At 40.0% G+C, this 27,051-nt stretch overlaps 1 long non-coding RNA gene across 1 annotated transcript; it reads right to left on the bottom strand.

Annotated features, from left to right (window-relative positions):
* Window positions 1-1,790: 1,790 nt before the first annotated feature.
* LOC133218883 (uncharacterized) lies at window positions 1,791-5,158 on the bottom strand. The gene is made up of 3 exons (XR_009727291.1): window positions 4,579-5,158; window positions 3,564-3,660; window positions 1,791-3,048 (listed from the first exon to the last, which is right to left on the bottom strand). It is a non-coding gene; the product is annotated as an uncharacterized LOC133218883 (long non-coding RNA).
* Window positions 5,159-27,051: the final 21,893 nt, after the last annotated feature.

Below are 27,051 nucleotides of genomic sequence, written 5' to 3'. Positions count from 1 at the left end.
AGGCACTTAACTGTTGTAGATACAGTATCTGAACAGTGATACACAGTACATAACCAACATTCAGTTGTTCATTTTACAAAATACGATCTTTCTTAAGAAAATCTTCATTAACACAATTGTTACTGAAAAAACAATACTTATTAATAAGGAGCAGCAGAATTCCTTAATTGGAGTGTTACAGCACACTAAGAATAAAGCAAGACATTAGCAGTACTTAAGACATTCTTCCTTGAGCACAAGATTTATATTTACTATGGTTCAGCTACTTCCATAAATTAATTAAGAAAACTGTTTTCTGAAGCTCTCTGAGGAAACTATATTACATAGGTATTTTGTTTTGGCACGCACTTAGTATCTAATCCCATAGCTCTAGCAAAACACCTATAGAAACCAGAAAATGCATCTTTTTGTGACTGCTTACTGAACAAAATCAGGAGGAATACTGAAATACATCTGAATCAAAATCTATAGACCATAATAATCTGAAATCTGAAGAAGAAGAAACCAGGGGTTTCTGTTATTACTTTAAATACACATACAGTGCTGTGCTAAAAACTGGACCTAAAATCTGTGAAGTCTAGTATCTGGTTACCTTCTGTGGCAAGCAAAGAACTGATGCAAACAGGAACCACTTATCATCTAGTTCTTCCCTCCTTTCCAGTCCTAAATATTTGATCTTGGTTGAATATCTCTTTCAAAATCTCTGTTATACTTGATTTCTAATAACAATGGGTACTCCTATTACGTACAAAATCCTATTCTGATCTTGCTTAAAACCCAATGACTATTGTTAGGTCCAACAATACACTAATCATTCATTGTTTAAAAAAATATTTTCCACCTCTTAATTGGATTGTTTTGTACCGTCACTGAGAACTTAGATGTGTCTATTCCCAGAATATGAGATCTTAAAAACAGTTCTTAAATTCTGATCCAGTCTTCTCACATACAGGGGCATTTCACAGACTGAACAGCGCAGACAAGATTATTAACTGTTTTCTCTTTGCATCATCCAACATTCTTAACTAAGGTGTTCTTTCTTGCCAGGCTTATCTGGCAGCAGAGACTAATTCTGTGATCACTGAAACAGCAAATGAATATCAGCTAATATATCAGGTACTTCCCATCTTTATTTTTGCTTTTATTTGATATTTTAAAACAATCACAATATTGCACTTTCTTTTCACTCCTTTTAGTGCACAGCTCTTTTTCTAATGAATAGAAAACATGCATCCTGTTAACTCTCTTTATATGGCACTGCATTGTATGCCTTATGATACAGGAAAATAATCACATACAAAATGTATCATAAACCTGTTGAAAAGACCATCTTCTCTTTGAGGTTACCAAGGTCATTTTGATATCTTTGGAGGTTTTATTACGCTAATTCAGTAGGGCTAAAGTCCTAGTAATCACAGTGTGAAGAGGCCAACTCAGGGCAGGATGTTTCCATCCGAGCAGAGCAATTGTTCTCAAACCACAGGAAGACTGAGGCACCATCCAGCTTCAACATTTCTAACAGGCCAAGTCATTCCTAAGCAAGGAAGGGAAACTGCATTGCAGTATCACCCAGTTACTTAGAAATCAGAGGTTGGTAAATATCTGTATATTTACAAACTGTATATATGTAAATTTTCACTTTGCACTGCAAGGTAGGCATGTTTTCCCTTGAAACACACAGCTCTACATTAAAGCAGACCCCCCAGGCTTTTCTGCATATCGTAAATTGGGATTTTAATTGTCCAATTAACATTTGCTTTTTTAACAATACATCAGGATTTCTGGCATTAACAACAGCACTACAGCTCACATTTCTCTGACAACTCTGCTCAATTTGCTTATTGAACTTTATTTTAAAGGCTTGGTTCCATGCATGCATAGTTTCTTAGCATGTGTAGTTATTGACACTAGCAAAAAGTGGGTGTAGAGCTCTACCACAACAGAATGATAACATTTTACACTGACATTACTCAGATGTATATCACTACAAAGCAGCAGAGAACAAGGTTTTTATTTTTTGGAATAATATTAGTAGATTTTAATCTGACTGCTACAGGAAACTATTAAAACAAGCTCATAAATAATTAACAATGGGGACATTCAGGTTTGTGCTGATTTAGCAGAAAGCAACAATTTGTTTGTGATTCATTGCTTATCCTGCTACCAAGAACACATAATTTGCTAATCCATTTCAGTCCTTGCGTAGTGATCCTAAAGCGTAATGTTAACATGCTTCACCTGTTTTACCACACTGGGTGAGTATAATGAGACTACATATCTATACATAGATAGATCATACACATACATGCATATATTAATTGAGGATGGAACTGTCATTGCAAATATGGCAGCACCAACTGCAATCACTGCTCTGAATTAGATTTTAAGAATGGCAGAACTGAGACTGGTTTTCCCCTGTTGCAGAAATATGCTCTTATTACTGGTCAAGAAGACAAGCTCCCATTTAGGCCACATAGCAGATCTTTTCTACTGGCAGATGACGATAAGTTTATTTTTAGTTAAAGCCAAGCAAGACCTTAAGGGAGTGAACTATTTAACAATTTTTGCCCACATCAGGTAATTCTAGCTCTGGGATAACTATTCTCTGCAGTGATACTTCTGTTGCTTACCCTCCCCCCGAGCCCCAGCTTGTATATGCAATGGTTGATTGTTGGGATCTTCAGCTGTATTTCAATGTCATTTGGCTACAGGGGAACTGTGACTTTTACATGCAGTAGCCGCTGCACTTTGATTCTGCTAGCATCATTCATAATATAAAATTGTTCACAGGCAATATAAAACATTCAAATGGCATATTAGTCCTAGTCAAGGAGAACAAGCAAAAAGGATGGCATTTAATGAGTCTCAACATAAAGCTTTCTTATTCAAGTAGTCACATGGTAGTTCTGCACTTCCTCTCCCCCTCAAGTGTGATCCCCCATTGTCCTTTTAATGTTTTTGCAGGATACCTCAGTTCTGCTTCAACTGCAGGTTCCCACAGTCCTTGAAGCTCATTATCCTTCACTACTGGTGAAGCAACCAATCAGCCTACGAATTAAATATATACTGAATTTCAAGGAGGTAGCTATTTGTAGTGATATTTCCATGCATTTATTTTCCCTTGCAGTACTTGCATAACCACCCCCTCTGAGCTCTGCCCATTTCAAGTTGAATTGCAGCTGAAAAGTACTATTTAGTCCACCTGAAGTTTCACAGAAAACTAGCTTTACCCACAGAGGTGAGCTTATTTGTTTTATCACATACGGCACAATGCACAGCTTTAATTTTTGGCAAACTAAAAGCAGAATTCCTCAGTTTTATCTAGCATGGTTATGCCCATACTCCAGATAGTGGAGAACAAAGTTTCCAATCATGCTTGATGTATGCTCCATTTAAAAAATGTGTATTAGAGGAGCTTCCTGCAGATGGAGAACATTGTGGTCTCTGACTAGAGCTGGGAGAGTTATCATAAGTACATTTGACTTCTGTCTGTGACGATGTAACAGTTACTGGTATTCAGTAAAACTGTTCTTGCTAGTCAGGTGTACAAAATTAAAACTTACTATGAAGAGCAGCCCTTATGAAGAGTCCAGGATAGGACACCAACCAGGCAGAGGTCCAAGTGGTTGGGTCATTCTCCAAATGCTCAAGAGAATTTTGCTGTCAAATGACCAGGGAAGTGTGTTAATTTTGGTAGAGAAAGTGAGCCAGAAATGTTTGAGTATGACAGTGTATAACATCAGGATTAAGAGTTTCAAAATGTCCATGTGGTTTCACAGTGCAAATGAAAACATTTTGACTCTTTTCTTAAATAACTAATAACAAAAAGATTTAAAAAAGGAGAAGAAAACACACTAAGCAGAACAGTAAAACATTTCAATTTCCCATTGCCTTTACCTACCATCCTTAGTATGGTATAATGGAAAGCCCCTTCTACTTTGTGTTAAGGAGGGCAATAAGTATCCCTTTGCAGCAGAAAGCTATAGTTAGTTGAAATCAGTATTACTTCTTTAAGGCAAACTAAGCCCAGAGAACAAAGGGGAGAAAAGAACAAAAATTAGAAAGAAAAGGGCTTCTATTCCGGTGCCTCTCTTATTTTCACTTGCACCTTGAAAAAGACAGACCCAGCAGCACATGGTTTTATCAACCACTCCAAAACCTGGCAAACTCCTAGCAGTATCTGGTGATTACAGTGCTGCTTTTAGCTGCCCTTTTAGTCATGGGTTCATAGCAGTGAAACAAGACATGCCACAGCCTTTATCAGCTAAGTCACACCTCCTAGGAAAACATACACACACAAAGGTCAGAAGAAGACCTCCAAGAGGAGGGTAGGAAAGAAAATGGACACATGAGATAGGAGGTGATGGTGAAACCCAACTGATGTATATTCCATTTGGTATCGTGGATTTAGCTTAATTTAGGGGAATGATAACACCCTTCAGTCTCTCCTCAGTGGAGTTCGGAGAGGATATCTGTCAGGATCAGATTATAACTGTCCAGCCGCCTCATCTGTGTCTTCCCTTTCACATTTGTAGGCCCAAAGAATCAACGACGGGAAAAGCAAATAGATTTACTCACCACATTTAATTTAGAAAGATCAAACAGTCAATCAGTCTTGGTTTGTTTTTACACCATGGAATATTTTACATATTCTGCTTCTTCATTATTAAAAATTAAAAAAAAAAAAAACAACAAACAAACCCTGTCTTACTCAGACATGGCAAAAGCAAGCAGATCACTGGAATTGTACTAGAGGAAAGATTTTGTCACAAGCAGAGATAACCATGTCATTTCCTTAAACCTTGCAACAGTCTGTAATTGCATTTTCCAAAGTACAAAAAGCCTATTTTTCTCAGTTTTCTTAGATTAACACATTTGCCCTGTAGCATAGAAAATCCACTAGTTTAAAATCCAGTTGGATTTACCCTCAATTTGTTCTCAATTCCACAGGATCTTGACATAATAAAGATTAGATCTAGAGATAACGAAGATTTTCAGTTACCACCAGTTGTAGCTTCCTTACTATTTTGCTGAGATATATTTGTATCCATTAACTTCCTTTGGGATATTACTTCATGACACAGAAACTGTATGTCTTGCAGATTTTTAGAACTGGTTATCAAGCTGAAATGATTTTGCTTTATTAGTTTCTTGCTATTAATTCTTCTTAGAATGCTAAAAAAAAAATCCTTTCAACATGCATACTTCAGGATATTATTACTAAAGATTTTACAGAATACATACCAGAATTTTGTTTTCATACAATGGGCCTGCTCCTACAATTCCTATTCTTCTGGGTGGCTTTAAGATAAAGGCTGCAAAAATGGGACTTTTGTAACTTGACAAATCAAAAGATTTGTGGACAAGGTTTTGACTCATATGCAACTGAGAAAATAGATCGTACACACAGACCACAGCCCAGCAACTGGGCAGCCTCACTGAGAATGTGTCTAGAATTAACAAGTTGCTTTCCTCTAGAAAAGCCTATATAAAAACATGAGACCCGTCTTTTTGACCAAAGTATTAATCACACAAACTACATACTTCTGAAAACACCCTCTCTCACTACATTTAATGGAATACATCCAAAGGAGATTTCTCAGAGAGACTGTGTTCCCATCTCTGGTAATGTTAGAAGTGAAAAATACTTCTTCATATGCTTGTTGCCCATTTCTAAAATGAAACAAAACTCATTGCATGACTGTGAAAAAAAAAGCAAGGCATCCAGCAAAAAGGCAATGAAACAGCTGTATGCAGGTATGGAGCAGCAGGTTACATCTGTGGGGTGAAGCTATGTGCTCTATGGGGAAATGAAGCAATGGGCCTACAATGAGCCACTCAAGAACTGCACCAATCAGCAGCACTGCATCTGCTAGGTCTGCATCTCCTGTGGCGTGCAGTGTGACAGCAGGAAGTTCCTGCAACGGTGCTTTCTCAGAGAAATGTACAGTGATGAGGAAAGTGATACTGGCCCTGGGTAGCCACTATGCCTGGGATTTGGTTTTCATACTGTCCCAAACACATAGTGCTCAGACTGCAAAATTATGTTACAGGTAATTTAATTACACATTGAGTGCAAGTTGGAAGTGTATAGATACAGAGGACAGTAATGGTGCCATTGTCACTGAAGATAGCCAGTGCCACGAGGGGATCAGTTGGTACAGGAACACCCATGAGAACACTGTTACATAAATACGCTTCTGCCAAGTATAACAAACAAGGCTCAGGACAAGATAATTTCAGACTCTGCATTGTGACAGGGGGGAAGAACAAGAAACCCAGGAGGATCACAGTGATGCCTTACTCCCTTATAAAAGCAGGCAGTTTATTAATGCAGTGCTCACAGGACTGAATAAAGTGAGTTAAAGCTCAGACTTTCAAGAACAGTAAAAAAAGATCCCCATCTCCTTGCCAGTAAGGCCCTGGGAAGCTGAGGGGAGTTGAAGATTTCCTTTCTGATCCAGACTCTGGGGCTTTTTACAGTTTGATCCTGAACAGTCATAGGAAACTCACTGCCCAAACTCTGATATTTCTTCATATTTCTTCATAGGTATAAATTCAACCTTGGCCAGCTACATATCCCTCATTCATTCAACAGTGCTTTAGAGGAAAGGAACTATAAAAGTAGGGGAGCAAGAGGGAAATCTTTTCCTCACCATGGGAAAAAGACATCAGTGCAACATCCAGCAACATGTATAAGGAAAGTACACATCCCTAGGTTTATACAGCACCACATACATTTCCAGTGGGGAGCAATAGCTCAGAGCAAGATCAGGCATAGCCCTGTTATACCATTATGGCATAATTCTGATACAACGGATGTCTGCTGATATGCCCCAGTGAGATATGTGCTCCCTATGATAAGATAGCAACAGCCCTTGCAATTATTTCATCTGCTTGCCTTGTCCAATGAACTGTCATCTTACCGCCATTTGCAGTTTGATTTTTTCTCTTTTATTTCCCTTAGAGCACAGACAGAATATCACACTTTCTGTTATACTGCTTTGCAGAAAGACGATTTAAGAAAACCACACAAAAAAAAGAGGTTTGTGTTCCATGGCTTTGCAGCACAGTTTTTGCTATGAGTTATGATTTGCTGTTGAACTTACAGTTTTAGAGTGATTCAATGGCTTGGAATATAAATAATAAATCTGCTTAGTGTCAGCCATCATGGTCTCTCAATTCCTTAGCTTGCCAGAGAGGAGAAAAAGTCTTGTAACAAGAAAATCATTGTAAGAAACCAGATGTAAGAAAACTAGATGTAAGAAAACTAAGAAATCATATTTCTGCCTTATGCTTAAATTCCTACACATCAGTGCCAATTGAAAGCAACTTATCAATACTCTCATGTGGTCATTTTAATAACAGTAGGCACAGGTGTAAATGCCTTAGCTTTTGTGTGATAAATCTAATGCACCAAGGTCCGCTCCTAGGAAAACATTGTTCTCTGGAAGAGTTAATTCAGATACTTCAGTGCTGTCTTGAAAGTTCTGAGTAACCTCTCCTGTTTTATGTAGTGTTTCCCCTCAACACTGTAGTATTCAACTATATGAGGGATAAGCAGAGATTAGCTCCTGGCTAATATATTTCCTATTTATTTTGTTTGAGAGAATTAACTCCCTTCCTATTTGTAGGATGAATAGCACATGCAATAACTCTGAATGGGCTTAACATTTTTAAATATAAGAGCTGATTTAAGTGAGTGAGTGTTCCATGCACTTGGAGTAAGAAACTGTTCATTTTACATCAGCCCATGCCTCCTAGAAAATTCATTTCACAGGATCATATGTCAGCCCAGGACATCAAAAGCATCTGAAAGCAACACACACCTCTTAAGGTGATATCCTAGGGAAAACCACTGCAAAGAACAAAACATGTATGTGTTAGGTAAGTAATAGCTCTTATTTGATCAAAGATCAAATTTTGGAAGAATAGTTTATATAGGCAATGAAATTATGTTTAACAGCCAGGCCAGGAGGAAGTTCCTTGCCTCCACAAACTGATACTTTCATGGTTTGTATCACAAGAAGCAGCAGTAGAGCTTGATGCTTAGTAATCCTTGAAGCAAAAGGTATTTGACAACAGGAATGCACACTTCATCTTGATTGACCATTGAGTCCTACACCGCCTACCAAACCACTGAGGAACAGCAGGGCTAGAGGGACACCGAAACAGCAAGAGAAATAGAAGCACATAAAAGAAGGTTAGGTAATATCGAAGAACAAGGAAATCACAACAGCTTAGATCTGAACACACATTTTGCTTGCAGAATAACTTTCAACACACAGATGGTTACTACTGTTTTGTCTTAAGGACCACTACACTGTACATTTTGGCTTCTGCTCAACAAATACACCATGTTTCTTTCCTACCCCAATGGATTTCCTGTTTTAATTTAATTTCAATTTTAAGACATTTGAGTTTACACAGCCCAGTCACAGATCCAAAAACTACAGCTGAAAAGTAGTTCTGAGCTGTGCTCTGGCACTCCTGCAGAGAGAGCTCTGGCTAGGTAAAGAGCTGTAAAATTTCCTTTAGGTGACCAGAAGGCTTGTATATTGGTGTGCCTCCTGACTGGTAATGTTCTGCAGACACTCATGCATGTATTTAGGGGTGGGGGTAAGCATAAAACTCAAGAGCTGAAATCTAGAAGTCTACTATGCTAACTGATGGAAGTTTTCTTTCTTGTTCTAGGTCTGTTGGCTTTTCTTTCCCTTTCAGTGTTACATAAACGAACCTGTAGGTTTGATTCCATTTACTTGTCAGCTATAGTGGATATTTTTAGTCCAAAAATTTCAACACTATCTTGAAACAGTGTTAAGCTAAGGACAGCCAATGATACAAACAAGTGGGACTTGACCCTGTTTTCCTAAACAATATAGATACTGGAACAATTAATCTCTCATGCTGTATCTGTTTTCAAACTAAAACTTTGAAGAGAAAAGAAATTCAGTAAGCATCTTTGAATACACAAACACTGTGCCTGGGTAATTAGTAGAGAACAGAATCCACTGTAGAGAAAATGACAGATGATGGGTTTCTTAAATGTATTTAAGAAATCCAGACTTGGAAGCACACTAAATTATATCCTTGTTCATGGCTGCTTTTGTTTGCCCTAAGTAGGAATCTTCTTTTTCTCATGTTTACATGCAATTTGCTAACTTTTGTTAAAAGATTATACATGATTTCCCATCAACCCTATAACAGAAAGATGCATTTAAACCAATCACAGAAATACACTAATGATAGATTTCTGGTAATCTTTATGAAGATTCTGGAATCAGATAGGTACATCCTGTGTAACAGCAATGCCTACACAAACACTTGACTTTGTGATGAAGTTTAAGCCATGTGAAAAAGCCACGTTAATTCTATGCCACCCCTCAGGGCACCAGCTGTGCCTGCTACCCCATCAGGGCAGGGCTCAGATGGAGCTCTGCAGCCATCTGCAGCAGAGCAGCACACCAAGAACCATATCCCTTCTTTATAAGAGCTCCCCAAAATCAGGTGAATGACAACAGGTTTTGGTCTTTTGTCTCCAGTCTGAGAAAGGAAGAATACTGACAAAGGGAAAATTTTCATCTCTAGATGTACTCTTTATTTTCACATTAATGGAAGAAAACTGAATCCAGTTAGAAGAAACCAGTAAATGCAAAGCAACCCTAGTTCCTTCACTAATATTACTCAGTATTTAAATAACCAGTTTATAAGGAACACAAAGGCCTAATTTCAGAACTGGATAACAGGTGGATATGCAATTAACAGCATAAAGGGAATTAAAGTCTATTTGAATGACTGTTGTGATTATGATGTTTGACTGTCCTGTTTCTTTCCTTGTTGGACTTTTTAATAGCCCCATAATTTCTCAGTGATTCTATCTAGCTAATAGGACTATCAAAGCGTACTTTTTCACTTTCAAAATATACCTCCTAAAAATGTCACTCTGGAAATTTGTATACCTGTATAGAACTTTTGCTTATATCTCTTTAGTATTTTTATACCAATTACTGTTTCAGATTGCCTGGTTTGCTCTCCCACTCAATATAAACCCTTATTCATTATTCCAGTTTGAATTCTAGCTGCAAAGCCTGCTGATCTTTAGTTTTCACCATCTTTAATTTTCTTTCTCAATTGTCAGCTGTACATACATATACATGCTGAAATATCCATTATTATACTTTGCTTATAGCAAGAATTGCTTCTAGTTGAACAAGCATTTTTGGTGATTGGTTTCAAAATCATACTGGTTATCATTTTGATTAGAAATAATAACTTGCCCTATACAGAATCAATAACTATGGTTCTCTAAAATTCAGAAGGTGGCTTTATACCCAGATTTGATATTCAATCTTGCCCTAGTTAGCCTTCAGACTCATGTTCCTCAAGTGCTTGAATACCACATAAAGTGAAGTCTGATCAGTTGTAAAATCATACCCCTTTGGAAAGCTTGGGAAATACATGAGAAGAGGGATGCCAGGGTTTCCAGGCAGAATGTTCAGCACTTCTAGCTTCTCATTTTCTGCATGAAAAAAACAACCAAACAAACAAAACCCCCACTCAGAAACATCATAGCAAGCCAGAACACCTACTGTACCATAGAGAAGTAAACAGAAAAGGTGAATAATATATTTTTAAGATAATAAAGCTGAATATTGCAACTTTATTCTGTTCTGACAGTACAGGTAGAACCAAAGTAGTGATTTTTTACAAGGTTATTTTTCCACAGATAACTGGCCAAAGTGAAGGCTCTGTGTCTGATTTACTGTTAGCCAGTTCAAATATATAGCACTACAGAAAACAGGCTTCAACACTGAAGGCACCTAACCTCCAAAATTTACTAAGCACAACACAATTACAGCAGTGCCCAACACCAAGACTGCACTTCAGATTTGCTCAGATTTTATGGCACATCTTTGCTTTTCCAACTACTGATAAATAATTGCATAGTGGAAAGCCCCTGCAAATCTAAATTCTCAGAAGTTAATTTAAGCATACTCAGTTTTCACTCCCAGTAAGCTTAAGTGATGTCTCCTTATAACTGCTTTTTCTTCTGCTTATATCTTTATTATTCAGAGGTCTCAGAGTGACCCTGAACAGATTCTGAGAAAGCTAGAAAGAAATGCCCCTAGTGTTTTCCCTAGGTCCTGCCTTACTATCAGAGCACAACCCCCAAAGCATAAAGTACAGAACTGAAATACAGGATTCAGGGAAGGAAAAAGTTCAGCCAGAGCTTTTCAGCTGTGTTTTCGTCAGCAAGCACATAGGGGGAATCCGACTGTCTGTAGCACTCTGTATTTCCCAAACAAGATCCAGCACCAGCTAAGGACAGAGCTTTTAATCCTACAGCCTACATGGCTTTCTAAGAAATATGTTGTAATTTAAATAGGAGGTAAGGAATTACGCAGAATTAAATGATAATGATGTTCTGCAGCCTGCAGAACAGATTAGAGCAAATGATTTAAATAGTCTCTTCTGAGCGTAAAATCCATGAAAGCCTTGCTCTGTTGTTTTTCCAAAGTTGATCATCAAGACTGCAGTGCCTTGTGACATTTCTGGACAGCTCCCAAGCTAATGGAGATACCGCAGAGATTTTAAACACTTGCAACATTTGGTAAAACTTTTGGGGGAAAAAAAAGAAAAAAAAAAGAAAATGTTGAAAAACTGCCCCACATCTCCCCCCGCTGCCCCAAGATCCGAGTTTAGGGAAAGGGATGTGTGTTACTACCAAGACTTTGCATGCACACAGTTTTGTCTGTTCTTACTGCACTTGCTATTTTGCTAACTCCTATGGTGTCCATCTCACTGGCAGTGTTCATGTAAACTTGTTTTGCAGCAGCTCAGTTTTTATCTGGTCTTTGCAGCCTTGGGGGAGTGGGAAGGCTTCTCTATTTACTTCTCTACTACAAAACCACAGAGTCTTTTCCAGCAATAGGAACTATTAGAATGATGAATTATCCATTCCCTCTGCTCCCAGACATAACCATCACAGTTACTTGCATGACTAAGGATTTGTTGTCATCGCACATTCGTAAGTATTCTACTGTGGCCAAAAGTGGCAAAGCAGCAACACATAAATCAGAAGTTTTAATTTTCCATTCCGTATGCCGCTAGAAGATTCCAGACAGGGTGAAGAAGCTGTAAAGGAGCATAGACAGTACGGCTGTGTGTAAAAGAGCAAATATCAGCATTTACCAGACCAATTAATGCTGTGTACACCTTTTATAGCAATTACTTGCTTAGAGCTTTTAGTGTGTCACTTTTATTATGCTGAATGGAAAAGCAGTTGAACTGCTGCCCTGAGTCTCTCTCCTAGGAAGTATTCCCCATACAGGGAACCCAGCAGAGCCCTGTTCCTAAATTAGGTGCCTGAACTTACACAATGTGACTACTCTTGTGCACAGAATAGCAAGCGCTTACGCGACCAGCAAGGCAACCTTTTTGCCATTTGAAGCAAAGAACAGAGCGCAGTCTCCCCGGCAGGCTCGGCTCACACAGTGGCAGAGTTCTACGTTCAGCTGAAACATGTGAAGAACATGGATGGATCTTCAGGAAGTGCTCTCTGGCTGTTGCCTTACATGGCCAGCTGGGAGGCCAAAAAGTCATGCTCTCTCTCATGCTATTACAGGGTCCAGGTGCTGCAGTAGGGTCAGGGAGCATCAAAGGAAGGTGCCCACACTTACCTTTTTTGCTAATGCCCACAGCTCCCAAAGAGCAGTGTATGTCTGGGGTAGTCTTGCTGTGCTGTAAAACCACTCTTCTCCAAATTCTGGCTTGGGGAAGGAGGTCTGTTGCAGCAGCCACATTTCCTCCACTTTCCAGGTGCAAAAATCACATCAGAGCTGGCCCTGTCATTTTAGTTCCTACCCCTGTAAGATTTTTCTTCCATCCTATACAGTATGTAATGTTGATGGACCCTTTCTGACATATAGGACCCTAATAGAGTAACATTTAGGTATGAACAAGTTCAAATGTCAGTGACCTGCACATGGCCCAAGGTTAGTCATTTCAACCTTTTTGTGCCTGTGTCCCTTTCCTGCTGCTGGGGGAGAAGGTGGCGGGGGAAGGTGTGTGAAATTACTGTCTTTGTCATGTGCTCCAAAATACACTATTTTGGGCTCATTCTCATTGTTTTTAGCAAGTTATTATGCAGCTTAAACTAATGGTATTTGTCTCCATGGTAGGGAGCTTTTAGTTCACTTATGGTAAATAAGCAAGCAGAGGTATATTTTGGAGTGGCAGCCCTTTAGCCTGGCCAAAGATAAGTACTGTTAAGATAAAATAAGCAAAAAGGGAACAACTTCTTGCCTAATGTTAGGCAAGACAGAGCCACCACAATATAGCATCCCAGTTACAAGTTTCAGATTGTGACCATATTATCCAAGTTCTTTAGAGCACAACAGAGATTTCACAATGTTGTTCTTGCACAGTAATTGCAGATGGAAAGGTTGGTACCTTTCAGTGAGTTAGTTATATGTTAGAAAATCTTTACCATTTAAGCACTTGGTGATTTGTTCATCAGGTAGTTACCCTCACTGTTAAAAAGTAGATTTCCTATTTCATCTGGAGGCTCCTGCAGGCTTATTTCTTCAAGACAGGCAGGAGGATGTGGGATTCCTCCCAGACACAGCCTGGGAGACAAACCCCTGACTGCAGTCATAGTTGCACCAGGAAAGCACCACTGCTCTTGCCATAGCTTCTCTGTCCTGTACAGAGCGCTTCTGTTATATTGTGCAAAGCGGAGCCCCTCCACGGCCCTTGCTGAGCAGGGTGACGGGTGTTTGGCTGCTCACAAACCATGATGGAGCTATTTCAGACAAGAGCTATGGAGTAACATGCTGAATAGAGGAAGGATGTATCTGTCCTCACTGAAATAGGGCTGCTGTTGACATTTCTCCTCTTATGAAAATCACTGTGTTGATGCACTCTTCCATGACACCATTTGCGCAGCTTCATTTTAGACCTTACCAAGAAGGTTTTTTTTCCCCACAAGAAAAGGTTTTGCAAAACTGTCGAGACATCTCTTTCTGCATTTACTCCTTCAAATAGTCCGCAGTTCTGAAGCCTTTCATTTGTAGTGCTTAGAATAAGCAGAGTGCGACAAAGCTTTCAGGGCCTAAAATACTTGTTTACACAGTACTTCTTGCTGTCATACTTTATGTCTCCCACAGGTATTTTACTATGCCTTTTAATTCACTGCAATGCCATAACTTGAAACAGTCCTTAGATGTCAGTGGTTCAATACTGAACAAACAAACTTGAGCGATAAGAATCAGTTTCAGTCAATTACCCTTTTAGTCAAGGAAAAGTGCACATCTGAACTGTGGACTTCTCAGCCAGGGCTCATTACACACCTGTCAAACAAGCATTTCTGAATAGTTTAAACATCACCAGCCAACTGGGAATATGAACTTTCACAGGCAAGTTAGGTGTCCTGTCAGCAGCATTATATCTTCCGGATTAAAAAGATGACTGCCCCCCACATCCACAGTCTTGACTACCATAGAGTTAGGATTGACATTTAGCAAACTACTTGAGCTATGCTTTAACATGTATTTAAGCTGACAGTCACTTCCATGAAATAAAAGTAGCCCTGACAACTTGGCCCCCTTTCTCTGCATGTGTCTCAGACATTCTTAGCTCACAGGAAGCAGCAGGATAGTAAAACAAGATGGGGTTACTTTTCAGCTGCTTTGGCTTCCCAGGCAGGGAGGGGAGAGGGCTAGTTCTGCAGCCCCATTCACTTGCAGAGGCACCTCCCCATAGGCACGAGCACTGTGCCAGCAGGGATGAGCACTGCGGCTGGGGACAAGGCCAGGAAACAATGGCAACAGCTTCCAGGCACGAACACCACCAGTAGGTCGCTGGCAGGGTTCCACTCCCAACAACCCGCTGTGCATTAGCACTATCTAAACAGGCATTTGGCAAGCCATGCATCACCTCAAACAAGAGCATCTCCCTGCTCGATGTCATGATTAATTCTTTACTAAATGCATCTCATTTCAAGTAGAAAACAGTAAAGAGAGGCAAAATTCTGGAGGCAACAGTGCAGAGGGGCCCCAAGAGCTGTGCTTTCCATGGACAGACCTTACCAATAGCATTCCAGTGCTTTCAATGTAGTATAGATCAGAAAATTAGGAAAATAGGATTAGTAGTAGTAAAGAATTTATAAATTTGAATATGATCTGATCCAACTCAGTACCATGTTAGGTACTAGAAGTAAATCAAGTCATCTCGAAACTCCTAGGAGTTTCCTAGCAGAACAATAAAGCTGTAGGGCAGTATTTCACATAACACCATTGCAGGCCATGATAGAGCAATAGACGTGTATATGCACAATCTTAAGAAACACTGAAAGTGTAAGCAATTTCAAACTATGCAAAGAACCTACTGAACTGTGGTGATAATGACACACATGGAAATCAAAATGTGCAGTCTCAAGAAAGTTTGGAAACAAAGGAACTCAAATTGCATTTCTCTGAAATAACTGGTAAAACAATCTAAAGGTAAAGGGGTGCAGGTAGCACAACTTAGAGAATATCCATGGAAACATGTTAAAAAGATGCCTATTTTCACGATTTGTCTATGGATGTCTCAAAACCTTTATTTCTGGTCAACCAGAAAAAGATTTAAACTGTTTATCCACCTTCCACATGCAGGATATGTGCCTTTATTTGTCTGCTTACCTGCTGATGCTGATACTAAGCAGCTTCTCAAACGTCAACCTGACAGCATAGCTCAACCTATGAATTTGCAGTCCTCATTGCAACATCAAGGATAGTGAAGGAAACTAAGTAGAGTGCTATCAGTGGAAAATAATCTTTTTGGTTGCTAGATGATAAGAATGCCTCCTTAAGGACCTTGATAATTAAAGTGTCAACAAAGCCATGCTACTCTTTCCATATGAATGACTCCTCTTGTTAGTTAGCCATTCCTTGTATGGCACTGTGATCCTTTACATAATTAAATGTGGTAAGATGAAGTTCACACTCCAGTAGGAAAAGAAATCATCCTAATTAACATTTCTGTTGCTCTTTCAAAAGCAACAAAAACCCAACAATACCCCCCAAAGCTTGTGAAGACTTACAAAGTGTGCTTAGCTAAAGGCACAGCATCAAAGAGCTGTAAACTCTCAAGCTGGATGTAGAATCCTCACTCTAAAGAATATTAGACATATTCTGACATACGCTGCTTCACACAAGCACTGGTGATTAACTACACTGTGCTCCTTGAGCCCTCCTTTATGGAGCACGGGGCTGTGCTCGTAGAGGGGCACAACTGCTAAATACATATTTATGGAACAAAATCCAATCTATCCATACACAGTACTTAACTCATCTGCTCACATAAATACTGTCCAGTCACCTTTATGAAAGCAGGAAATATTTTACACTTATATATAATTTCTTCTATCAAGAAGTTACTTCTTAAAATGATTATGCCTTTGGAAATGTAATATGCTCAGCTATGCTTTGTGTCTAGTAACCTGACATCCACCATTTGTGCATGCTAGTATTACAGTATGTAGCAGATTTCAAATTTGGGGATCAGTAGGAAGGAATTTCTCTGGCTAACAGAACATATCCTACATACAGTATTATCTGGCTTCTGCATGGTAACTGCATACTTGCATCGAGCAAGGTTTCATTTCACACTGTGAAAAGACAGTGTGGTTACTCTCTACTGACAGAATCTATTTTAAAGCCAGGCCAACTGCATTCTAAGATGGATCATGTTTATATTACAAATCGGAGTTCAGCCAACGTTCGAGTTACAATTAATCAATCAAAAGATTACAGAAAATACATTATCTATGAGCATTTAATTAATGACTCATATTAATTCATTTTAAAAGGCCCTTTTTGGGGCTCAAATTGGAACACAAATTGCAGGCTGGTAGGATGTATCTCAAGTGCTCTGTCACATGGCTATCCAGCTGCCAGTTCCCCAGCCCTTTAAGTACTGGTATATCTTCACACTGTGCTACACTAGTTGCTTCTCCAGGCAAAACTTCCATGATTGCTGCAGTTACTCTGTGGCAGCAGCTCGTCAGGAATCCCAAGACTCAAGAACAGAATTCACACAAGCTGTTAGAAGAAGGCAAACTGCTTTTTGTGCTGACAGTTTTGCATGGTAGCTTCACAATAAATCAAAGGAGAGGGCATACGGAACCTGGCTTTCACTGATCTCTAGCCATCCGATGGGGTAAGTCTGCATTGCACTCCAAGCACAGACTTGGCTCCCCTCCCCATGCTTGGGCATACAGCCACGCTGAAGCTGAGTGGACCAGAAGGTCTGGATGCATCCTGGAGTCAGCACTCGGCGCCTTTCCCATTGCAGCAGTATTGCATGGCAAACACTCACCAACTCAGTCACAACAACCTGGCCTTCCACTGGCTCTGCAGCACTGCTCTGTGGGCATCACACCTGCTGCAGCTGGCAACAGGGCCTCAGCTCAGCACCTCTTGACCTGCACCTGACAGTACACTATTGAAACACTATTCTGCAGCTGGGGTGGGCTCTAAACACCGCTACTGTGACTGGTAACAGCTCTGAGCCTTTATGCCCCACTGCCCCTCTGCCACACCGGTGCTCTTCTGCACCACAACCGGGAGAAGTCGCAGCGCAAAGCGTTGCTATTCACAAGAGATCTCCCTCCAACCCTGATGGAGTGACAGTATTAAGCACCAGCCAGGCTGGCTGGCAGCAAAGTCCTGTGGGGCTTTGGTTTTAGAGCTTTTTGTTTGGTTTGGCTGAAAGCAGAAGTGCCAAGCTGCTAACAGGCTGACTCCTGTTCTTACCTGTGCCATCACAGGGGCTCCAATGAATGTTTATCAATATGGTGATAGGTGCTTTATATATATATAAAAAATATATATATGTATAAATATATATATATATAAAAGTACTGGCTCATCATTACCAGTAGCAGAGTAGGAACAATTGCATGGGAATATTTAAAAGACAACTGTTACCGTTTCATGTGCATTAAATAGCTGCAGGCAGAGAGTGCAACAGCAGCCAGAAACACCAACTGGATTCAACTATCCTGGAAATGAGCAAGTTTAAAGTTATGGCTGTTTGCTGTTGTTTTGGGTTTTTTTTGTGGTGATCTGTCTGTTTGGATTTCTTCTTTAAATCCAAGACCCACAACCATTTAAATATGTAGAAGTAGAGGCTCTAATGACTGCAGTCTTAAAAGAGTAAATGTCGCAACCATCCATTATATTGTGCCAGAACCAGACCCAGAAAGTGGCCACTGTGTCTGTGAGAATTCAGTCTTTGAGAGATGGTGGAATTGTATCTGCCAGTCATGAACCTAGTGGCAGGTGCCTGTTCTTAATGTGACACACTTCTCTACTTAGGTGGCTGTTCCAGGGGACTGACAGCAGACTGTGACAGGAGGACCAGGCAGCCATATAGGGGAGAACAAGCAGATGACCAGAATGACCAGGCTCGACTCTAGTGCCTTAAAGTTCAACACCAGTTTTGGACACATCTCACTTTTGATAGCGTGGGATTTTCAGCCCCTGAACAGCACCCTGTGGGTAAGCACCTACTGTCCTTCAGTCACAGCTGAGAGAGAGCCCTGGAAAGCCGCACACCTCTTCCCAAACAGTAGGAGTTAAAGCAGCAGCCCCAGGCAGCCATGACAAGGCACATGCCCTGTGACTTTGCTTATTCAGAGGTGGGGAGGGGGGCAGTGAAAATTCCCTCTCCTCAGCTCACACTGACTGCCAAGCTCACCTCCAGCAAAGGCATGCTGCTTGCCACCACGGGGAGGGAATGAGGCCCAACACAGTGAGTAGGCAGTATTCCCCCAACAGCTCTAATTGTAATGTTTACAAACACAGCAAACATAATAATAATTAAAATAATGGCTTTTGCCCGGTTGCCATGAGTGCAATAGTCATATACTTTACAGCAAGGGAAAACTCCATCACGAATATTAAAACGCTGGTGATGGATGTGACAGACATATGAAGTGCTTCAGTTTCTGCTTCAGAGAAAACAGCCACACTCTACAACCACTACCATCCCATGGACAACTTTTTTTCCAGATACAAAGCCAAAACCACATGTTTTTCTTAAGCTAACTGCTCTGGCTTTTCAGACGTGTTAATGCAAAGAGCTACATTTAAACTTAGCAGCAGCCTCATATCCCATTCCCTCCAATCCTGTAATTAGCGTTGTAGTAAATAAAGTAATTCTTACCTGGGAAAGGGATAAAAAAAAAGGCCCTGCGTTTTTAGCAATTAGTGAATTCACTGCAGACGAGCTTTGGAATACTAGAACTCCTTTTGGAAAAAGAGAGCCCTGTAATGCAACCAAATGGAGATAAACATTCATATCCTTTTACATCCTTCACACACTTACTTGGTCTCCTTTGTCTTCCAGCACTCCAGCCAGTGGAGGGCAGGATATCACCTCTGTGGCAAGATGGCTTTGAAAGAGTCCCACCAACAACAAAACTGAGTACAAAGCATGGCCTCTTCACAGCTTGTGGCACTTCTAACAGTCAAAACAGTAAGCCTGACTTCCAAGCTACTGGGCAAACAGCGCAAGTGGAGGAGAACTGTAACAGTCTGGAAGCTCAGTGAAAACTCCAGTGGCAAGAATGGAAGAAGCATCAGCAAAAATGATGAATGAACCTGCCATTCCAAGGAAGTGTACAGCCCATGGAAGTACCATGAGAAAATGAAAAAACCTATCATCGGTTTACTTACAATAAAGGAAGGATCAGGAGATCATGATAAGATGTTTTATATAACATCAAGAATTTGATGTTGTTGCAGCCCTCGCTGGAGCTACAGAAGCAAAGGGGTTTTGTACACTTTATGCTGACACTTCTGGAGAGAAACTGTAATACAGTTCTCAAGCTTATTTGGATTGATTAGCAACAGCACTGCAGCAGCTGCCTTGCCACTGCTCAGCACTTTGTGCACAAACAGCATGAAAAATGTGGCAGTGCTGCAACTTCACTGATATTTGTAGAACTGCATAAAATGAAACATATGTTTGAGGATGAAATCGAACTAAAAGCCAGCTCTTCTTTAAAATTGGCCAAATGAAGCTCCAATGGTCAGTAGGAAGTTTGTACAATGTATATTCATGTGACTGTCAAGGAGTATAAAGCTCAAAATCTCATTAAATCAATACTCATAGAGTATTTACTTTAAACTCACAAGAGGGTTAAAATCATGAATATGTTTTGAGAGCATTTGCCAATCCTCATCTGCTGAATTGAGGCACCTTTACCCCTTCCTGCATTCACACTGTGAACCAGATTCTATGGCCATGCTGCTGGGTCTCCCTCAAACATCCCTGAGATCCACAGCTGGAAAGTTCATCTCTTTCCAGCTCGACAGGCTATCACGGTCTGTCAGGGAAGTGCTTCAGAATGAGGGCAAAATTACTGTCTTAGTCCCAGCTCCCTCCTTCAGAGAAGCCGAGGCACCGAGGGAGATTTAACAGCACATCCTCTTAGACCTCAAGGGGTTTTGACAGGGCATGAACACCGAAATTTCTTTCTGGATTACTGCATTAGGACTGATCAAAGATGTGTGTTGGGTAAGTAGTAATTTTCCTGCAGACTTTAATAGCAGCGAATCAGACACTAGCACACCTGCTAAGAGGTGTCCTAGCTCACTTCAGCTCCCAAGCAACGAATCTGACAGCAGACAGATACACTAATCAAGAACTGAGAATAAAGGAGTAACATAATTCACTCCCTCCTCCGACATGCTAGGAGCTGTGAGGAAATGAATGCTATTTGATTCAGTTCGCTGGAGTGGTAAAAAAACGCATCAGTACCTGGAGACTTTTTGAGGAAAGCCAAGTATTCTGCAGTTCAAGAATCCGAAGTGTCCATCTACAGTGTGGTGCTTTAAGTTCTTCTGTAAAAATAATCCTGGAAATCCACATCAAAATCTTCAACAAAACCCATGTCAACACTTCTCATGGAATTAGCAGGAATTTGGATGCAGCAGCAGCATTCACTTGTGGGAGAAACTGACACAAAATAAGGAGGCAGAGCAGGCAGTCTGATGCCTAAAATGCCATGAAAAGCTCCTGATCTGACAGCTGAATGCCTAAAATCTTCTCTTAGCCTTAGCTGACTGCTGACTCCTGTCTTAAAGCATCTTCCCATAATGTTTAACCGAAGAGACAAGATGACATTCAGTTAAGTATCTTGTACACTTTTAAATCATATTAAGTTTTGAATCTCCTGCTTTAATGCTTCACATCATACATGTATAGATGGTATTAGAACTATGAATCAAAATTTTCAGTCCTTTAAGTGTCCTGAGATTCAATGAACAATACTTGGAAGAAAGCAAAAGTTAAAAGTAATAATAGAAGTGCTTACATAAATTTCCTAAATAGAGTGCGCAAACATGGCCATGTTTTTGTAAGTAGCAAACTTCTTGACTAACGAGATTGCTCTGCCACCCCTTGAGTAAACTTGTCAGATCAGGTGTTGACAATAAAATCTGATCTTATCAGCCTTGGAGAAATACTGAATATATTTGCTCTGTAATTGTATTCTAAAGAAAGCCATCTACTAGGTTACAGAAGGTTTATGGAAGCCAAAAATATAATAGCAGATAGTTACTGCAAATTCATTCATTATAAACACCTGATTAAGTAATGGGGGCCTTCTACAGCATTTAGCAAAGCATGAACAAGATCTCACAAGTAGTAATTTCCTGAACTAAAGCAGCTGACAAGATTGAGACAGCAGCTGAAAATGCAGGAGCTGGAGCACCCGTTGTACCAATTCACCTCTACAGAACAGTTTGCCAAATAAGCCTTTTAGGCCACACAGTGCAGCTTGTTATCCTCTGTACCACTCCTGCCCTCATCTACAGAAAGGGTTTTAATGGGAACAAAATGAGCCCACCAACCCCAAAGAATTGACACCTTTTTAGATCTCACCTTTGCACTCCACTGCTGAAAGTCAACCTACATTTCCAACTGATGGGCAGACTGAAAGGGGTCAAGTTGTTCACTCCGTGGGAAGGGGCCATTTGACAAGAACCTTGCTTAAATGCAACAAAAATAAAAATAATATGTAGTTTTTCAATTAAACAAACAACGCAGCATGCAGCACTCACAGCCCATCGGAGAACTCTGAGTTACGTACTGTACTGTGGAGCTGGGAGAGGGGAAAAGAGCACAGACCAAGTATACAAAAGAATAAAGTAAGAACAAAATATCCAATGGAAGGTGCACTCCCACATCCAAAAAAATAATTGATCTTTTATAAATACCTTGAGTAAGGAAGAAAAACATCCCAACCGTTACAGGCACACACCCAGTGCTGTTTTATCTACTACACTGAAGTCATTCTCAAGTCAAAATTGCACTAACATCTATGCGCACACACAGAGCTGACACAGAGTTTTAACGTCTCTGACAGTCCTGTAAAAAGGAGGATGTTTTTCATGTATCACAATATTCTGCCAGACTCTGGGAACACCAGTGCCAACATAAAAGTCTGTAGAAACCCTGCACTTAAGTAACGATCCCATCAACTCCCAAGAGGTGTTTCCCCCCACCACAACCCTTTTAAAGCACCTTGTTAACTAACTCTACAACAGGTTCACAATCTAATGAATTCTTTTTCCTTCTCACACTCATAAACACACACGTTTAAGTCTTTAATCCCAAGCATGCGCTAGATTACTGAAAGCTCCTTGAAAACTGTTCACAATTACACTTCTTATACTCTGATAAGGTAGCCTAAGGCAGAGGCTACAGCCTATGCTTCCATTTAATGCAATGCAAATATTAAGGATACCTGGCTTTTTAAGAGACCTGTGTTTGCCATAACTCTACTTCATAAATCTTCCAGCCCCTCTCAAAAGAATCAGCCTACCTCCTTTGAATCCCACACCACTCGGGCTTCTTTTGTTATATGGAAGTAATCCTGCATGCACAGAAATATCTCCAAGTAGTGCAGCAAACTTTCCAGTCTCTTTAACTGAATTGTTTTATTGGCTATTTGTAGACAGCAGTGCTAAAGCCCCATAAAACAAATGATTAATGGCTTGGAACCCGAGTTTGTACTCTAGAGAAATTTTTCATTGTAAAATAATTAAGTCATCAACTACCTGAACTATTTTAAAAGCATTTGTTATATTAGGAAGGCAGAGATAAATTCCCTATTTCACCTTAGCAATTCATACCATACTTCAGTCAAAAATGACATTAGGTTTATTATTATTAGCTTATTATTAATTGTGGGCTTAAAACAGTACACTGATGAAGTGTGCAATTAATAGATATTTTGGTTTTGCCATCTAGATGAAAACCACCACATAACTAAAGATGCAGTTAATGCATAAGGAATTGTTTAACACATCTCGTGGCCTTCTCCTGAGTGGTTACGAATAACTAACATAGATGATATAGGGCTTCTAAAGGCAGAGCTACTAGCAGCATTCGTTATTAATGTTGTCTAATACTTCCCAGGCAAAAATTCCTCTTCCTGGAACAACTCAACAGTTCAGGCTTTAAAAGAGACTTATTTACAACCTCCTACAATTCCATTTTGGCAGAACCTAGAGAAGACCCCCACAGGGGTACTGCTGGAGGGAAATGGAAGGGGAGAAGGCTGATTTGACAGGGAGATGGGGGTAGAAAAGACTATGACATAAGAACAAAGACAAGGTCACCCTGACTTTCCCCACTCCTTTCACTTATTTCACGCTCCATCTGCAAGGAAGAACTGACCACCCTGGCATGAGAACATTCCCTGCTAGCCTGCTCAGGAGCTCCAGGCACAGGCAACACCAATATGATGGCAGCAGAGCAGAAACCAAGTCCTGCAGTCCTGCTTTGCAGTCATCATGGCAGCTGCAGGCCAGGAAGGATAACTACCAGCTCACTTGTGCTATCCTGGCTCAAGGGTATCTTCAGCCATAGTGGTATTAATAGAACAAACAAACATGAAGGCTTACTGCACTGGCTTATCGGTTCTGCCTTTAGCAGGACACTACACAAATGATGTGTGAAAGCAGGATAAACCTACTTCTATTCCATTTGCAGTGTATCTTAATTTGAAAACTGGCACCTGCAGAAGCCCGACAATCAAATGATGGGACTTTGTAGAGGGACTGCACAGGCTTTGCCATGACAGGGCTGTGATAACTGAGGGCACAAGAATTATTTCTCCAGTGACTGAGAACATGTACTGCTGATCCTGTATGGAATACCCTCCTGAATTAATGAAGTTATTTCTTTTTTTTCTCTTCAAACTCCTTTAAAAAGGCTAAATCCACTTTTTCATGGCGTGCTCAGGTAAATCAGCCAAAGATTGAAAGGCATTCTATGAAACCCAATCACAGTTACTAGGTAAACTTGCCCCTTTTGAAAAAGCAAGACCCTCAAAGGCCTCTCACTATTCCCCTCAGATTCCAGACATCATTTGTATTTTAAGAAGCAGAAATTACCTGAAAGGTTGTACTGAAGTTCATCTTCTTGAATAAGCAAAAGAGTCTAAGAAAAATGCTCACACAAGAAGTAAATGTGAGTATGGGTTGGATTATGTTTTTTTCTTACCTGACCTATGGCAGCACCCTCACCTCAAAATAAACTGCAGTAGAACCTTCACAGGAGTAACAGCAACACTGAAGCAGACTTCATAATGAAGGGAAAGGTTTAGGGAGAGTATTCCCCCTGATCTCTAGGCTGATGGCCTAGCTTGGGAAAGGGCTGGGGGGAATAAAAAAAACCATCAGTATCCATCAGTAAATTATTCACAAGAAGTGAACCAGAACTGCTTACAAAGCATTCTTAATTTTTAATCATCTCTGACATCTTGTACCTTTGTTAGTAGCACTTGGCAATAAATGCACTGCAAAGTCTTTCATGCCTTATAAAATTGCAGGTCTTTCCTGGGAGGTATCCATTTCATTATTCACAGAGGTAAATTCTTGCCATGGCTTTTCAATATCGTTTCATGAAAGTAACAGTATTACCTGATAGTTCTATGAACTTGTCCTTCACAACTGACCTTTGTTCTGGGGATGAACTAAGATTTGTTTTACCCAGAGTGTCAACTGACAATTGAAAGTAACAAAGTTCTAAAGAAACTGTCCTTGGTAAAAAACACTGGCATAAACCCAATGAGTAATTATTCCAAACAGATTCTCACCATGACGAGCAAAGATGAAGATCCCTCTCAGTGTATGATGCCACATGTGAAGGGATGCACTAATTACTTTAGTAATTGCACACTACTTGAAACCCTTTGCCTGTACTGTTAGGCAGCAGTGCACCTACTGCTTTGTCAGTCTGGTTATGCTAAAGCCATACTCACTGAACTACATGCTACTGATTTCAGGGAAATAAACCAACAAACCAGCTAAGATGTACAAGCCAAGCTTTGACCTTATTCATACAAATAAAATTTTCAAGACTAATAAGGCACCCTGCTTCCAAACGCAAGAATGTGGAAGAGCCCCGGAGAGGAGATATTCCAAGCACTGAACTGATTTGCCAAAGTGCAAGTACCAAAAAGAAAGCAAAGAGGATTTCAATTATTATAGGCTACATGTTTCAGGAACAGATTTTCCTTTATAATGACTTTTTACTGTATTTTTGGCATTGAAAAGAGTGTTATTCTGAGGAACTGTTCCAACAATGTGAATCAGCTGAGGAACAAGGACGTGTCCCAGGTCCCCTGACATGGATGGGAGGTGGGAGGGTGGGAGACATCCATTTAGAAATTATTTTTGTAAGTCATTAAAGGATGAGACATTCTAAAACATTCACTTAAGAGCACACTTACTCAACTGCTTTAAAAGCCCCAAAGCAGCCTTTATCATTTCAGATTCGTGGTACGATGTGCAGATTAATTTTGACATTATCCGTTCAGACTGCGGCACACATTTTATTGTTGCCATTTAAAGGATTCTAATAGGATAACACCGTTGACAGCTTAACCTTTATTAATCTATTGATACAAGATGATTCTTTTAGCATCAGATGAAGACATTACAAAAATTATATAGCTATTAATAGATTACAGATAATCTATTTAAAGGAACATTCTTTTTATAATATTGGTCTTTTCTTTACAATTAGAGACCAGGAAAATGAGGAGGTTTTGTCATAATATTTTACTAAATTCACATTTAAATAGTATCTGAGGCACTTTTCAGAGATTATTAAAAGCTATGAACAATTAGCTCGCTCAGAGGTAAAGCTGAAGAATAAGCCTACAGCATTAATTGTTACTTACTGTAGTATTACTGCTATTTGCTTCTAAAATCCAGATACCCAGAAGCTTGGAGTTTGTGATACTGAAGTTGGCTCTGAGCTTTCTGTCTGTCTGTAGTAACAACTATGCCTCTCTGATATTTATGACATACAAAAGACTGTTTAAATATGAATTAAGCTTCACAACATAACTGTAAGGCAGGAAGTGACATTACCCTTTACACAGACTAGAAACAGGTTGTGGCTTGTGGAAAGGAAGAGGACTTGCGGAAAGAAAAAGGAAGCATGAGGTGGACAACTTCATGGGCTCAGTTTCATTCCACATTTGATCACGATACAGCATCTCTGGAGTTGTTCCAGCACACTGTATTATTTTGACAGTTTTAACTACAATCACAATCACAAAGTAATTTAAGGTCTGATGTTATTCAGAAAGACCAACCACCTCTGTTCCCAACCACAAGACCTAAACAGAGAGTAGACAGATTTTCAAAACGGAGATCTGTTACTCAGTTGTTCTCATCACTCAGTATAAAACCTTCACAGACTTTACACAAAAATCACGTCATATTTCTGCACCTGGACTTGCCAAAAGACATTGAAATATCAGAAGTCAAATTTTGTTCTACATATATCCATGTATCTTATGAGATAGAAATTCTTGCTCCTGCTTTCAAAGCCTGCCTGAGGACAAGAGAGTTTTGCAGCTTCCACACTTTGCCCTACATACAGCTGCTCAGGTGAAGTATTTGTGCAAAAAATACAAATAAATAAAAGTACATTGCTATGACTAAGAGCTCTGCAATGCATTCATGGTCCCAGGGC

This window comes from Neopsephotus bourkii, unplaced genomic scaffold (assembly GCF_033783945.1).
Source record: "Neopsephotus bourkii isolate Nb327-2 ecotype Australia unplaced genomic scaffold, CSIRO-AGI_Nbou_v1 NB_1292, whole genome shotgun sequence".
Taxonomy (NCBI): Eukaryota; Metazoa; Chordata; class Aves; order Psittaciformes; family Psittacidae; genus Neopsephotus; species Neopsephotus bourkii.
Note: the sequence above shows the minus strand (reverse complement) of the source record. Positions and strands in the feature narration are given on the sequence as shown.